This window comes from Thunnus albacares, chromosome 8 (assembly GCF_914725855.1).
Source record: "Thunnus albacares chromosome 8, fThuAlb1.1, whole genome shotgun sequence".
In the NCBI taxonomy this organism is placed as follows: Eukaryota; Metazoa; Chordata; class Actinopteri; order Scombriformes; family Scombridae; genus Thunnus; species Thunnus albacares.
This window is the reverse complement of record NC_058113.1, coordinates 12515777-12532513: the sequence shown is the minus strand read 5'-3', so window position 1 is coordinate 12532513 and position 16737 is coordinate 12515777.

The following is a 16737-nucleotide window of genomic DNA, read 5'->3' as shown; positions in this document are numbered from 1 at the left end:
CTGTTTGGAGAGACTCAGCAGCTACACATTCTCCACTCTCCGTTTAAGAGCAGCTGAGATTGTCACTACAATGAGAACAGCTGGTCCACCTTAAGTCAGTCCACCTTATGTGAACTGGTCAGGTTAGGCTAACCCATTGCTAACTTCAGGGCTAACCCCATTCACTTTAATCAGCAGGTGGCAAGCAGGATACAGGAACTTGGCTTCTCTTGAAGAGTTGTCACATTTATTGGCTGGACCAGCCATGGACCAGCCTTATAACCGCAGTTGTCTGTGAGTGAGTGAGTGAGTGAGTGAGTGATGAAGTATCACCATTGTTCGGCCGGCCGAGTGTTGGACTTTCCCCATTGGCCGTTGCTCTTTCAAAATTAATCGGCATGAGATGATGGAAACAGAGGACAGCAGCGCAAAGCAGATTGACTGTGTTTCCTGCTCCAAGCTCTGACACTCTCAGCTGCAGTGTTAAATGCAGTGAAGTCTGCTAAACTCCACACAACAGACACACGTATCCTTGGGCCAGTGTCTTCCGATTGAGGTGATTACATGAGGCATTTTATTCTGATTGGGCTATTATTCTGATTATTAGTGGAATATTAGGGTCCATGTAAATGTAGCTACTGTCACTACCACTCCCCTCTGGAATTTCCCTGGATCACCCTGTAGCTCTGTCTGACTGGCCTAAAGTCTCCCTGAGAGAAAACATATTTTAGGGGTATTAAATTATTGCAGTGAGTGTAATCACACTGTAATGTACTGTAATGACTGCACCGTAAAATTAAGTGTAACAAACAAAAGCTAGTAGTGTGTGCGTGTTTTTGGGGGCTGCGTGTGCCTGTGAGACAGAACAACAGATAACATCTAACTCTCACATCATCATGCAAACAACTTCAGTTTCTTAGAAGATTCAAGAACAAGAAGATGTGGGATATTAAAGGAACAGAACTGGTTTACATGATGTTGAGACATCATCAGATGGTATTGGGTATTTATTAACCATTTCCTGACACTTCTACCTGCTCCTGAACTCCAACTCCAGGGTATTTTTGGAGCAACGGGCCTTCAGAGCAGTGGGCTTTTGTTTTGAGGATTATGGGCTGTTGGACTATGGGCTAGCTAACTAACGTTAGCATTATCCCCCATCAACTTGTGGGTTTTACAGGTTAGTCACAGTGCCAATACAACAATAAACACACATCAGACATTGCCTCTCAGTTCACGGACTTAGCATAACTGTTACACAGTTAATGTTTTTGTTGAGCTGAATCCCTGATGATCTCTAGTTGACGTGAAGCTGCTGCTTAAAGTTATAACCTTAAAGATTTTAATTTAAATAAATGTTTTTTAAATCACTATCTAGTTAGTGATGTGTTCGGAAAAGCATAAATAGTGGGTTTTTACAAATATTTATTTCATGTATATATATTTTAGAAATTATGAGTTTTTGGGAAGAAAAAACACATCAAATAACTGGGTAGGTCAGTGACAACACAGTGATGACGCTGACTACATTCAGAGCTCAGAAAGTGACAGTTACCCCAGTTTGTGAAAAAAGAAGTAAAAAGAAAGAAAGAAAGAAAGAAAGAAAGAAAGAAAGAAAGAAAGAAAGAAAGAAAGAAATTTGGGAGTAAACAAGAACATATCCAAATACACACAATGTTTTAACTGGTCCAAAAACCCAATTTGCACAGCATACAACAACATAGTCAAATACATTTTTGGAGCAAAAGTATCAGTGTGAAATTACTGTTTAATGATAATGTTAAACTGCTCAGCGGCAGCTCATAAGTTCCTCATGAGGGCATTGACGTCCAAAGCGTTTAAAATGTCTGTGTGAGCATCAGGGACAGGTGCGTGAGCCTCTTCTGCGTCATGGTGGACCTTAACCAGAGATAGCTGGTAGCTAATTTACATCTGTTGTCCATGGCCAGATAGACAAAAAAACAACCACAGAACAACAATTACACTACATAAAACAACACAATACATATGAAGCCATCAGTGTAAGATAATAAATATAAACAGTATGACAAATAAAAAGTTGGAGAATGATCACTCAGATGAGACCACTGATATAGGTAAACACACACACACAATTGTATGAGTTTTTCACCCTCCGTAAACAGAGCTCTCATTTGAGGATGGAGCTTAGATAGACATGGTGATACATCTTTCACTGTGCTACATTGACATTGCCAAGCATTTTGAGCTGGAGATCAAGGCTGCCTATGTCCAGCTCCTTGAGAAGCTGAAGGGGCTCCAAATTAAGTGTTCCTCCTTCTGCTGCCACTTTAATTGCCGAACCGTCTCTTCAGCTCCACTGACACCAAGTCAACAGCCTTGTAAAACTCGCCAAATCACTGTTGCTGCGTTTTGCCACTGCCTCTGGTTCCTTGGTTTGGAGAAAGCAACCTGGGGTTGTGTTCACTTCTTTAATGGTGTCTGACATTTTCAAGTCCATTTCCAAGGCACATGCTTCAATCTTGTGGACCATCACCTCCACAATTTTATCATCTCGCAGTGCTGCTATGAGTGCTGCCTTCAGCACATTTGCACATTCAAGTGCACCAAGGGAACTTGTTTTGGAGCTGTGCAGGCTCTGGGCCACTGCCTGGCAGAGCATGGCAACAAAGAAGGCCAAAAAATGTTCTCCCTTTTCTGGCTTGGTTCCACAATCCATTTCCAAAGAAAAAAAAGCAGATTCCCATACACACTTATCACCTTTGCATTGAATTATTAAAAATGGTCAACGTTTCGGTCACAGGGACCTTTCTCAAGACATGTCAGTCATAAACTGACATAGTGCTTAAATACAGTCCATAATTGCAAGACAGTCCACAGCTGTGTAGGGTGTGTCCTTGATCACACAGTCACACACAACAGGTCACTCATTCAGAATTTCCTCAACTGTCAAAAGCATAGAATATCTATAATATCACACAAAATTCTTTTCATATTAAACAAGAAAAACATTTTTTCATAAAAGCCCAAATCCAAATTTTAGATTGATCAATGTACAAATATACAAAAAATATATATACAAAAACACATTTTCAAGAGGACAGCCCCACCTAAGTAAATAAATAAATATAATAATAATAAAATTTAATATACATATATATGTATACACACACAAACACACACACATACACATATATATATATATATATATATATATATATTGGGGATTTGACAGTAGGTTGGATTTGTTTTGCAGGTCATTTTACGGGAAAACTATGAGATCCAAGTCCTTGTTTCTAATGATGGGAGAGTCTCAAGACATATCTGTCATAAAGTGAGATAGTGCTTAAATACAACATATAATTGCACGATAGTCCACAGCTGTGTAGGGTGTGTCCATGATCACACACATAATAGGTCACTCATTTAGAATTCCCTCGACAGTATGTCTGTAATCTTACACAAGAATCCTTTTGATATTACTAACAAGAAAAACATCTTTTTCAGATAAGCGGTACACACACACAAAACTCAGCCCAAATCCAAATTCCAGATTGATCCATGTACAAATGCACAAAAAATATATACCAAAACACATTTTAGGAGGACTGATGTGATGGTCCACAAAAACAGATAGTGGAGCTGTGACCGAGTTAATACCTGGTCTGCCGTGAGGGTGGTCCAGGGATTTGTGGATCTTTTGGAGGGTGTACAGTACCAGAATAGAGGGTGATTCAACATATAAGAAGTCAAATTCCTTCTTAGAGATAACACCTCTATTTACAGCCTTCTCCAAAAATTGGTTAACCTCATTTTGGTAGGTAACTGTTGGAACACTTTCCAACTTGAGGTAGTACTTTTCATCTCTGAGTTGTCTCTAAATTTTGGTTTTGTAATCTGACACATTTTGTAGCACAACTGCCTCTCCTTTATCCACTGACTTTATGATTAGACCCTTGTCCAGTTGCAAATCTTTCAAGGCCTCTGGAATGGAAAGATTTCACCTGTTTGGTGGTACAAAAGTACTTTTACTGGGACAAAAGAGCCTCTGAAGTTGTGGGTTTGTTACTATGAAGTTTCCTTGGCAGCTTTGCGGAAGCTGTTGAGGGGCAGCACATATCAGAGTTATGTAAAGTTTCAGCTGATGCAAACACAACACTTCTTGCCTAACTGCTTCAAATTAAAAGCTTTTAAATGACTAAATAATTAGACTTTTATTGTGAAGAATTTACAGGAAGTGAAACATGTTCCTCACTGAATTATTGGAGCTTTGTCAGCAGTGCTGAAAATCAGTCAAAACATCAACATGTGGACATATTTGGAGCTCTTTGTGCAGTGGATCAGTTGGAAATAATGCAGGGAGGAATAGTACAAGTCAAAACAGCCACAGTGAGATGTTTGATGAAGAGCTGCAGACAACCTGGGGCTTGTTTCAGAAAGCAGGTTCAGCAAACTCTGAGTCTAACCCTGAACTCTGAGTTGATGAATCCCGAGATGGGAAACTCAGAGTTTTCAGTTTTAGAACAGCTGATCAGAGTCAGTTCAGTCAACTCTGAGTATGTTCACTCTGAGTTAAGCGTGAACATGATGAATGAAAAAAGCCATCATCAATGGAGCCCCAATACTACGAGTCACTATGGCAACAGGTAAATAAAAGGCAGAGCCTCCATTTTAATCCGGTGGACACAGAGATATGGATGCATGTGCGTGCAGACGCTGCACATTTATCTTTAAAAAAAAGCCTATGTCATAGTGGGAAAAGTGTCAATAAGTCAACACAATAAAGTTTTATTCAGCGCCATCCATTAATTCATCGTTTACCAGACTTACGTTTCCTTAATGGATGATAAAGTGGAATCTGACTGTGTATCAGGCTGCAGCTACATTACAATTTAAATATATTTGTTCAGCTTTAATCTGATGGACAAAACACAGGAGGCAGCAACTGAAGATGAAAAATATAGTTAAAGATTTAAAACATATGTGGATCAAAGACATAGAGACATGACTGTAAGCTCACAGTCTGTAATAATGTGTTTGGTGATTTGCACTTGAAAAGGCGTTAAAATACAGAATATTTTAAATTTTTAGTCGTCTATTTGTATCTCAGCTCAACAGCATTCAGTGACTTTATTTCCGCTACTTCAACAAATGTAGTAAATTTAAACATTGTCACTGAAATGCTGTTAAAACAAGTTAGGATTATGCTCCCTATTTAAAAATCTTACTTTCAAACTACATGCTGCAGCTGCACCATGATCCTGCTCGCTCAGCATGTTAACATATTATCTCCAATATTATAGGAATTATGTTCCATCAATGCAACCAATCACATCATAAGTGATAGAGATAATTATTCATTGATCCCACATGTCTAAAGCTTCTTACCAATTGTTTAAATTTAAACTGAGATTACACATTATGTGCAATAAAGATTTCAGTGTAGGAGCTGCTCTAACAAACTAACGGCTGTCTTGTATGCACAGAGTCACAGAGTTATAAGGTTTAGTCTGAGCTGAGGGTGAATTCATGCTGTGTAATATTTGAATGTGAAGGCAAAAAACGCTGTTCAAACAAATGACTGATACGCATAAAAGCAGTAACTTCAGAAAGTCCTTAAATAACTAAACTAATATCCAACCAGGATTTAGATTCTGACAGATGGTAAACATCTGCTAATGAATACAGACTGAATGAATGAGAAAATTAAACAGCATGTCTGAAGGGAGGAGACAGAGAGAAACTCAGGGTTTGTTGACGAAAACCTGCCAGCAAGCAGGTTAGCTTCACAGAGTCAGTTACTGTGGTAACTAACCCCAAGTTTAAGTTAGCTCTCTTTCTGAAACTGAAAACCCAGAGTTTCCCTCATCTCAGGGTGAACTAACTCAGAGTTTTCACTAGGCCCGCTTTCTGAAACAGGCCCCAGCACACCTCCAACAGGTAAACAACTTATTTTACTTTGCAGTGCTGTGTAATGGAGTCATGGCTTGACGTGACTGCCCCCACAACAATGGAAAAATGCTTTATTAAAGCTGTAAACAGCAGACCAAATAAGTTTGGAGACAAATTTATTTTTCTTTCATTTGTACATGAAGAATAATAGCACACAAGACTGTTTGTAGTCTTGTTTGTTTGAGAGGGAGAGCTACAAGCTGCTTTTTCTATGCACCTCCCCCTGCTGATTTTGAATGATTTTTTTGTGATTGCTCTCATCAATAAATGTATTCTTGATGCAGGAGAAAAGAGTTTGTCCAGTGTTGTTGTGGGCATTATAAAATCCAAAAACTAAACAGTGAGACTCAAGCCTGCTGTCAACATATTGCAAATTACACAAGAACTGCTCTGTGGTGTTCACATTAGTAGTGCCATCAACTGTTAATCCATAAAATCCGGATTCCGATGAACAAGTCAACATCCCTCTGAATAGCATGGGCAAACTGTTGGATAATTTCACATTGTATAGTGTTAGACATTCTATTGTCTTTTCTTGTCATCCACTCTTGTACTTTAGGGAGATCATTGGTGCATTCCAGCATCAGTTTATAAAGTATTTCATCACGTGTGGTGTCACTCCTGAACGGGATCCACTTGCTGGAGGAGGAATCTAATGGATTTAAACAGTAGTTCCAAAACATGTCTTTTGGTTCCCTGCTGTTTGGCAAATGCATCAGACAAGAGGGCATTGATAGGTACATTACCCAAAGCAACATGTCTTTGAATTGAATTGATGTGCAACTTGGATCTTTCATGTTCCTTAAATTTTGCAGTGGCTTTATGCCACTTTCCAAAGCTGTCTGCCACGAATGGATTGTCTGCCCTAAAACTGTCTGCATTGACAGGCTTTTTTTCCACTGCTCTCAGGCAAGCGAAACACAAAACCCGATCACTCTCTGCAAAGTAATGCAGCCACTTCCATATTTTATACCAAGCTGGTGTGAATGCACGATTGAAAGTTTCTGTTCCAAAACGTCTACCAGGAAAGACAAAGGCTACTTGAATGCAGCTAGGGTGCTAAATCCCACACCAGTGGCAGCAGCATTGCACGGAGGAGCGGCGGGCTGCTCAGGGCTGTTATCGCAGATCTTGTTAGCGATTTCTGAAGTAAAACTAGTACTAGGCTTCGGCAAAGTAGGCAATTAAGTGCTGGTCGGGGTGGCTATGCAACGTCCATTGACCATGATGCTTGCATTATTTTAATAATTAATAATTATTCAGTATTGCTAATTATTTCTCAAAACTTAATCAGTCATTCAATTCTTAGGTAAATATTAATGGGAGAATTATTTAAAATGCTTCAATAAGTTTATTTTTTGCGTCCAGCAGAGAGTGGTGTGATGTCTGCGTTTTCCAACAGGGGGTGCTGCAGCACCCGCAGCATCCCTATTTCCCACGGCCCTGGACAGCAGCAAAAAAAACAACAAAACAAAGCAGAGCTAGGAGAGAAAATAACAGCAAATGGATGTAGAAACATTTTTAAATGTTTTTTTTTTTTCTAATTGTCTTGAATTTTGTTGGTAAAAGTTTATGAACTGTATTATCAGTTCATAAGTCAGTGAAAACCCAATGTAGTTATGTCTAAATTTAAAACATGCCACTAATTTTGTCTGTGCCCAAATATTGTAAAGAATAACTCCCTTCAGCAGTTCATACATTGATTTTCTGTATTAAAATAAAGTCAGACTAATCTTCCTCCTTTTTTTCATCAAAATGATCACTTCTGTGAAGCCTCTGCAGATAGAACCAGAGTTAGTGGGTTCTATCTGAAAAACACCTGATCATAAACACCCCATTTAAAAATGTGATAGGCCTTTTGATATTATATATTTAGAATATATTAAGGGTGTCTATTATTTTGACAAATAAAAGAGAACTATTCTGTATACTCCATGTAATATAAAACATTGCTGTTACTGCACTACCAATGACTATCGTTACCTAGATTTTCAGCTCTTATGCTTTTGTGAAAGTTGGACCATGGAAGGGTGTGCTATTTCCCCAGACAACACCAGTGCAGACTTATGCAGATATTAGAATGCATCATTTGTAAGAAAAGCGAACTGAAAAGTTTGAAAACTAACAATAATGTCATCCCAATGCAGGTGAGAATTTTGTTCCATCTTTTTCATGTGACACAAGAGAATTGAGCAACAAAAATGTTAAAAACGTACATACACATAGCAATTTACATAACCGCATCTCTCTGGAGAAGTATCTTCCTGAGTACTCCATGTCCACCATGTGAAAGTGTTTGTGATTATGTGCAACTTCCAGAGGCCATTGCCATGTTTAAATGTTCTTGTCTCTCAAGGGCTGTTCCGGTGCTTTCATGGATTACTTTTTTTAATACTGTCAGTACTGTTTTGCAGAATTTGTCCACCAGCCCTGATTACTCCAAGTTGTATTATGTTCATCAAGTCTTTTCTTTGTTTTAAAATCAGATAAAAACAGTAAAGGCTTTTGTTATGTGGGGTAAAGAGAAAAAAACATAGCTACCAGAACATTCAACAGCTTCGCTCATGAAGTTTTGATATTATTCCCACATTTAAGAGAAATGGAAACTATAGCTGTTGAATGCAAGCAAATAATGGCAAGGCAAGGGTCTTAAATTTCAGAAGCAGATACCAATTTACAGTAAACTATGATCAAATTACCCCAGTCTCAGTATCAGTTTAACAGAATGACTGATAAAAGACTATCCAAATTGTGCAACAGAGACTGCTGAAACAAAAGCTTGCTCCTGAGTGGGACAGGACTTCAGATTTCTATTAGATAAGGACATTAGCTACGCTAGCTAAGTGACTGACAGCAACTGACTTTGTGGCTGTCTAGCGACAGCAAGAAGATGCCTCCAGCACTTCTCCTTATGCAGGTTTCACTAAATCAAGGCAGAGGAGTGCACCTCGCATTTCATGCCTACAATGCACATCCTGTGATTGTGTACTAAGAGCAACAACCAACATTATTAATGTATCAAAATGTTTCCAACCAAAAAGACAAGTTTAGGGAAGCACGGATCAAAAGATATTCCAATAAATTACTTGACATCTGTGTGTCGTAATTTGTGGTTATATTTTATTGCACAGTTTTTTGTCTCAGCCCTCCAAGAAATAATTTTGCCTCTGAATTTTAGATCTGTCTCGCTTGTCAGCATCAGATCTCGGTCATCTTTTATCTTTGACCCAGATCGAAGGTAGGAATGTGGTTTTTACTAGTGGAGACATGGATATGTAAACTCCCTGCACTATGGGGTCAGAGGGCACACCACATTCCAAAGGAGGCCCTTTTTTTAAGTCATAATAGTGACAGCAGACATATGTTCATAGAGAATTTATTGGTGGTTTTATTGCTCATTGTTATACTGAACAGATCAACTACTTATGAAACCTTCCAACAGAGGGATTTTCCAAGATGTTATACTCTGAGGAAAAACCAAAACAAATTCAGTATTTTCGAGTATTTATGAGGTTTGGTGGTTAGGTACCCATTATATGAGAGGGAGGAAGGTGCATAATGTTTGGAAACAAGAAAATAACTGTGAAAGGTGTGCGCTCCAAGCCAATAAACTCAGTATTGCCAATTTGGAATTTGGCAAAAAAAAAATGATACACTGAGAAGAACAAGTAGTGCAAGACACCACCTTTTATCTGGCGACTAAGCGAAAAATGTTTTCAGTTGCTTTGATTCAACAGCCATAGTTGTAACTCACTGGTTTCTTTCAGTGTTTGATGCTTCCAAACAGATATTTTCAGGTTCATTGACACAAGCACTGAGGCAGCCATGAGAGCTTCTGTCAACTTGCATCTCAGGACCTTTGAACTGCACAACCAAAATAAAGCTTGGCTTCTGCTACGGATGGTCACCTATTCTGTCACTGATGGGGACACATGCTGACGGAGGTGATGACCTGTGATGATTGTCCATTGCAGGGAGAGTATTGTTGTTGTTGTTGTTTTTTCTTGTGTGTGTGTATGTGTGTGTGTGTGTGTGTGTGTGTGTGTGTGTGTCTGTGTGATAAATTACCCAACGGAGATTGTTGTTAGAGGACTGGATGAGCCACTGGGAGGAGGGTGTGTCTAATGTAATGCCTCCCTCCCTTTGCCCAGTATACTTGCTTTTTCACTTTCCTTGTCCAGATTTATCCCACCAATCTGGGGATCAAACCAGCAACCTTCCAGCCACAAACTTGCCAAACCTCTATGAAGCCACGGTCACTGATATTTATAATATATGAGCATAAATCAAACAAAGATATAAAAATCTGTATTCAGGTACGTTTTTTTTTCATGAAGTAATGCTTGCAGCTGCTCCACTTTCAATGAATTAAAGCTGCTGTAGACTCATAAAATGTGTTTGGGCCTCTGTATCCAAATGAACTTTGGCTCACTGTGTTGCAAGCAAATATGAAATGTGCTCTCCTCACCACAAATCTGCCAATAAAGCTGTTAAAGAGCTTGTCTATTAGTGACAAGCCTGAGGAGATTTACATCCTGCCTATATTTAAATTCAAAAATTAAGTAAAATTTCTTATTGGTCAGCCATTAATGTCTTGCTAAATGCTTATCACACAAAGTCTATTTTATTTTATCTTAAGTCTAGTTTATATGCAATACTACTTCACTTCAAGTACTGTCAGTATCACAGTAGTGGAGAACTACATCACCTGCCTTGATGTTTTATCTGTTTTGACTTCTCTAAACTCCTAATGATTCCCTTTCATGGCCTTATTCTGTGAATCACCTGCTGTATCTCTTGCAGATTCATTCAAAGACACTAATTCACTGCTGTGAGTAAACCTTTGCTTTAATGCCCATTAGTAAGATGCTGTTCAGCTTGTCTGCACTTACACAAATTAAGCATTACTAAAAGAATAGAGGGCCTTCATAGAGGAAGGTGGAGAGGTTTTGTGACAACACAAGACACCTCAATCATGGCAAAAACTTAGCTGTGGATGGGAGCCATGGTTGAAGAGCTCAAAGATAAGGGCTTGGCCTTCCAGGTGGATGATCATTTCTTTGTCAGTTAGCCCATCGGGCCACCTAGCAAAACTTGTGTCCAGAGTGTGCCATAATCTCAAGATATTTCAGTCTTGAGCTTTCACTAATTTTGCAGGACTTCATGGAAAAATACAACTTCACATTCAGTGGGGCAATCTACTTCAGCACCATGCAGTGACAGTGCACGTGTGTATGAGTGTTTGTGTGTGTATTCCTGGGTGGTCTGTGAGCTTTCCATACTTTGATTATCCTGGGAGGTGAAGGGGGTTGTTGGTTTGGTGACTGGTGGTGAATTAAAGTTTGTTAGCATTATGTGCCAATGAGGGATATTGTCCATTTTAATCCATATAAGCAAGTTCAGTCTGTGCAGCTTTGAAAAGCACTTTGGTGCAAATTCGGTTACTTGTTACTGAGATCAGATTACTTACAAAAGGAAAGTTTGTCAACATAGTGAAATAACTGAGTTTGAATTTATTGGTCTTTATTCATTTAGTTACACTGAATAAATTCTAAAGTTTAATATGAGTTCTATTTCAAACTAGCTAACTGTGTTATGGACTTGGCCAGTAATCCAAGAATGTACATCATTCTCTTTACTGTCCCTACTAAAGTATTAGTATTTAGTGGAATTGGACAGTGTTTGCACTTCTTGATCCTATTCATACTTTGGCTGACCCACAGTGATACCTTGAAACTGCCATGGTTCATTGGAAGTTACTGTGGTAGCCACTGTATAAGCCCACACACCCTGCATACACTCTGTATTACAGTCGCAAGATATTAAGCACACTTTTCTTGGGAGGTAGAATAGTGAAGCAGTACTGAAGCAGTGCAGCAAATGTCTATCCAAACATGTTGAAATATGATTATCGGATGCTGACTTAATACTTAAAGGAGGTCAGAGGTCAGTTTCTTGCTTAAAGACCAAATTAGTCTTCAAATCATGTATGTCTGGAAGTTAAAATGTACTACCATTAAAACAGAAAACATAAACATAGTGTACCAATATAGAAATTGGTAAATTGACAGGTCTTGTGAATTCTACTTCACTCATTCAGCAAGAATTTTGCAGTATGAGCATTCTCACATAGTCTACAGCTAAATGAGGAGCGTTGTTCCTTTCCTCATCTTCCTGCCAGCAGGTCCAGTTCCATGCCACACTACGGACACTGGTGGGTTGTGTGGGTCAGAGACTCTTGGCCAGACATCGGTTCCCACAGGGTGAAACCCCGCCACCAGTTTGCAGACATGCAAATGTTTGAGTGCAAAGAGAGAGACACTTTCCTATGGGTCTGGCACTGTAAAATAGAGCTACTGTACAGTAGAAGGCAATGCTGCTGACTCTGGCATCACATTTATCCTAGATTCGTGCAAGATTCAAGCAACGTTTCTAGAGATGGAGGTTTTTATTGCTAATCATTAAGGCCAATTTATTGCACATTTACTGCACATGTTCCTCTGATTTGAGTTGCATATAATCCGCCATCTCTGATAAAAATGTTACAGTCTTTTTCCAGGCAAAGATGAAGGCAGTTATTATAACAGCGCTGCTTACACAATACAGAGGTGGTGAACTTTAGCAGGCTCTCACCCCTGCAGAGTGTCATAAGACTAGCCACTTTGTTTTTAGGTTTCACCCCTCCAGAGATGCTCTTTCTGCCCCAGTGATCACATACAGCTCACTACTAATAATTAGCGCAATTCTCCAGCCCTTCATTTTCATCTTGGGCTCTCAAACAAGAGAGAGAGAATTGTTGCGTTCTCAAGTTAACTTTATCCCTTTGTTCCATGAGGAACTGTGGAGATGCAGGTTAGAACCAAGAAAGGTTAGCTACAATTACAACCAGTCTGGGATATTTTTGAGTTCATAAACAGTATATATAGTTTAATACTTTTTTAGACACTGTAACATAAGCCGCTCAGCATTTTCTTATGTATTCATTTAGTCCCTGACAAAACATGTTGAGATATTCTGACACAAATAACTCTGCACTTATCTTGCCTTTCCTATATTTCATGAAAAGCAATATACAAGTCACTATCTGACGAAAAGAAACATTATACTGTAGTGTCACAAATGATCAGCATTTTATCAGCCAGTTGATAATATTGTCCCTTCAAGTTTAACATAACCAAATGCAAACACCTATTAAAAAGAAACAAAAAGAAAGAGGTGGAAGCAATCTGTGTATGTAAGTTGCAGGTATGGGTTTTTTAAAATAAACGTAAAATACAACATAATTATCTTAATTACTGACAACCTCAAGTAGTAACCTGTGACCTAAACCATTAACTCTGTTAGTGTAATTAAAGAAATCCATGCACTCAAAGAGTAACTAGTGTTTTGATGGGACACTTCTTGCCGAAAATAATGTGCAACTGATTGGATTAATAGCCTAAACCACTACTTGGACAGCAATAGATCAACACGATGATTACCACTATAAATCAGATTAATCAGAATATGTCAGCTATTGTGTCCCAATGTGAACTATCGCTGCTCACGTGATCAAACGGGGTCAGAACAAGACCTCCCACGCTGCAACACTTCTCGGGCCAACTGATGTAGGGCACTGACATCAGCACAATAACTTCACTAATCAGTGGTTATTATGAAGACTAATGCTTGAGTCGCTCAGCCGTGTCCAATACATTATCAAGTTCAGTGGAAGCTATTTGAAAGGGAGGGGTGAGGCAGTACAGTAACATGTTCCAAGTGCAACTTTCCACTGACGTGCTGGCCAACTTACAGTACCAGTGATCTGCTGTCTGGTCCTAAATAACTGCAACAACTAAGCCTCCGTGATTTTACCGATTTCTGTCATAACCCACAAATTTCCTAATCTGTCAGTGGTTCAGAGCCACATATCCACAAACTGAAAATCAACTCACTTAATACTTACAAAAGGCAGATAAGGTGGCAACTTCTTTTTGGCCAGTTACATACAGTGGTAGTACAGTTTATTGTTGTTGGGTTTTTTTGTCGTTTTCCTGAAGGAAAGACTTGTATTACACTTGGAAAAACTGTATTATCATTTACACACACTCTCAACTATCATTTTCTTCCTTCATGTATCTGACTTTACATTAATGCTGACATGTAATTACCGCTCACCCAGCTAGGCTGCAGTAGAGGTGTTCAGTACATGTACAAACAAATATTAAACACTGAATCTTCAAGCTGACTATAGTGAATCACCATTGTCACTGACTGAATCAGTAACTTTTATCAGCAGAGCTCCTCACTGGTGACTGAGAGCACCGTTGTTCGCTCAACCGTGATACACAGTATGTTAATTCCTCATTAAAAGCTAATTGAAAGATTGTGAAAGCCACAGAAACAATCATAATGCGATTACTGCCACAAATAAGTGGCTGCTAACATATTAACCTTATAAACAGTGCTTCTATAGTGTAGTTCTGAATACAGTCAGAATAACCCATGGAACATTGCAGCAGAATAAACAGTGACGTGTTCACTTACTGTTGTACGTACTGAAATGCATTTTAGTAGTGATGCAATCACTTAGCTTAGAAAAAATAGTGAACAAACTACATAGTCAGTTACAACAAATCTTTGAACTGAGTTGAATGAAACTATTTGAATCAGCAAAGTGATTCACAACTCGAGGTTGTAATCACATTACTAAAGACAAAGCATGTGCCATACTGCTTTGCTTGAACAATGTCAATGGCAGCAAACACTGTGAACCAGTGCTTGTGGTTTCTATGTGATGTGAACAGTCCCATCACGTTGAATGGAATTAAATGCTGGCAAGTCATGTTCAATTGATGATAAATGTTGATTTTCCTCCTCAAGCTGAACCAAATTCAAATTAAATTCAATTAAAGTGTCATGCAGGATCAACACATGCAAAGTTACCAGTACTGCTATTGAACACATAGGCTTGCACAGAACCCTTATATTACAATATTCATGTGCTTGCTAATGTAATCCTGGTTTTATCTTTATCTTATGCTGTTGGGTTTCATGCCAAAATACTTTTCATTCATATTTTTTAGCAAAGGTCAGTTTCAGTTAACATTTATTCCAGCAGTGTAGCAAAGGTTACCTTTAGTTTAATATTAATTATTTTGGTAGATAGCATATTTTAGAAATATTTTCTTTACTTCTACAACCCCTGCAGTTCCACCAGCATCCACAGCAGCTACTTCTACTTCTTAACTAATTCACTGTCCACTGTTCTCCGTAACAGCTCATCACGTCTTTTCTTTTAGTCACTTCTCTTTTTTTTTGACCTCTTTCTCAGTAGAGTTTGTCTTCTTTGGCTTTGTTCTCTTCCAGCTCAAATGAAAACCAGTGCAACTTCAATAATTACAGAGCCTTATTCCTAAATCTATAAATTGTGAAATTTTCACAATACATTTCCATTTTGAAAGTTTTTGCATGGGGACATACAGTACAGCTTGATGCATTTTAAGTTTATATTATTTGTAACTTAAAATATAAGTAAGTAAATATTGGTCTTCAAAAACATAAAGTAAGATTTATGAATAACTGGGAATAGGTCCAGCAGTGGCCAAAAGCCAGACTTCTGCACCATCTGAAAATATTTAGGCAAAACAGTTGTTTCACTCTGAGCTGATACATCCAAGGTGTATGGGCTACACTTGATGAGGTCAAAACAATAACAGTAAAGACATTGGTATTCTTCGACAATGGTACAGAATTTCTGCAAAGCTTGACTAAACCTTCAATCATCAAACTAGCTAGCAACCACCGTCTCCCTTTGCTCCACTCTCACCTTCATCTTCCTCTCCCACCTCCCTTCACTCTTGCTCCCTGTCAGCTCCCATCAGCCTCCCCTCTGTGATGCTCAGAGAGGAATTTTACAGCTGCTGTCAGCTTACTACACACACACACACACACACACACAAAAGACGAAAACACGCAAGTGTAGGCACACATGTACAGGATCACACTCAAACACACATAAATCACATATGAGTGCATGCACACAAATTAAAGTACTGTCGCACACTTGCACACACCCATATGCACACACAGGTTGATGACAGTTTTAAACCGCTAATTAAATGAGACCATGGAGTGAAAATTACCCGGAGAGACTGAAGCAAAGAGAAACTTTAAGACCCACATTGTGAGCCTTAAAATCATTTATAACAGCTGCCAGAAACTTACACAAAGATAATTGTTTTAATGTGCACATTATTTATTTCTGACAAATATACGATCAAACTCTTCCTGTAGTAAGTAAAGCTGTAAATGAATGTTTGCAGCTTGTCTAATGTGAATTGATGCACTTTACAGTATGTGTGAGACAACATGTACATCAGTGTGTGGGGGGGGGGATGGGGGATGGATGTGATGGAATGATTTCCCTTTATGTGCCAGCTCTTTCCCTTTGTACATTCCCAGATGAAAGACAGGCAGTCAGGCAAATAGTCAAGCTAACAGAGAGACAGGCAGACAGACAAACAAGCAGTCAGACAGGCAGGCAGGCAGGCAGGCAGGCAGGCAGACTGTGAGGCATACAGGAGCTCAGGGGTTCAGAGGTCAAATCACTCACGGCAGCCAGCTCAGTTTGGACTACAGGGGGTTTCTTTATGCTCAGCCCCTTCAAACAATAAAGCGTCTTCTCCTTATTTCTCGGTCTGCTGTTTCGCTCGACTCGCACACCCCCTACAACGAAGCACTCTACTGTACATCACAGCGCAATCCTGTCAGACTTTCAAAGTTCAAAGGTTTGGAAACTTTCCAATCACCTGTGTACTTTTGCATTTGCTGAACAAACATACCGAA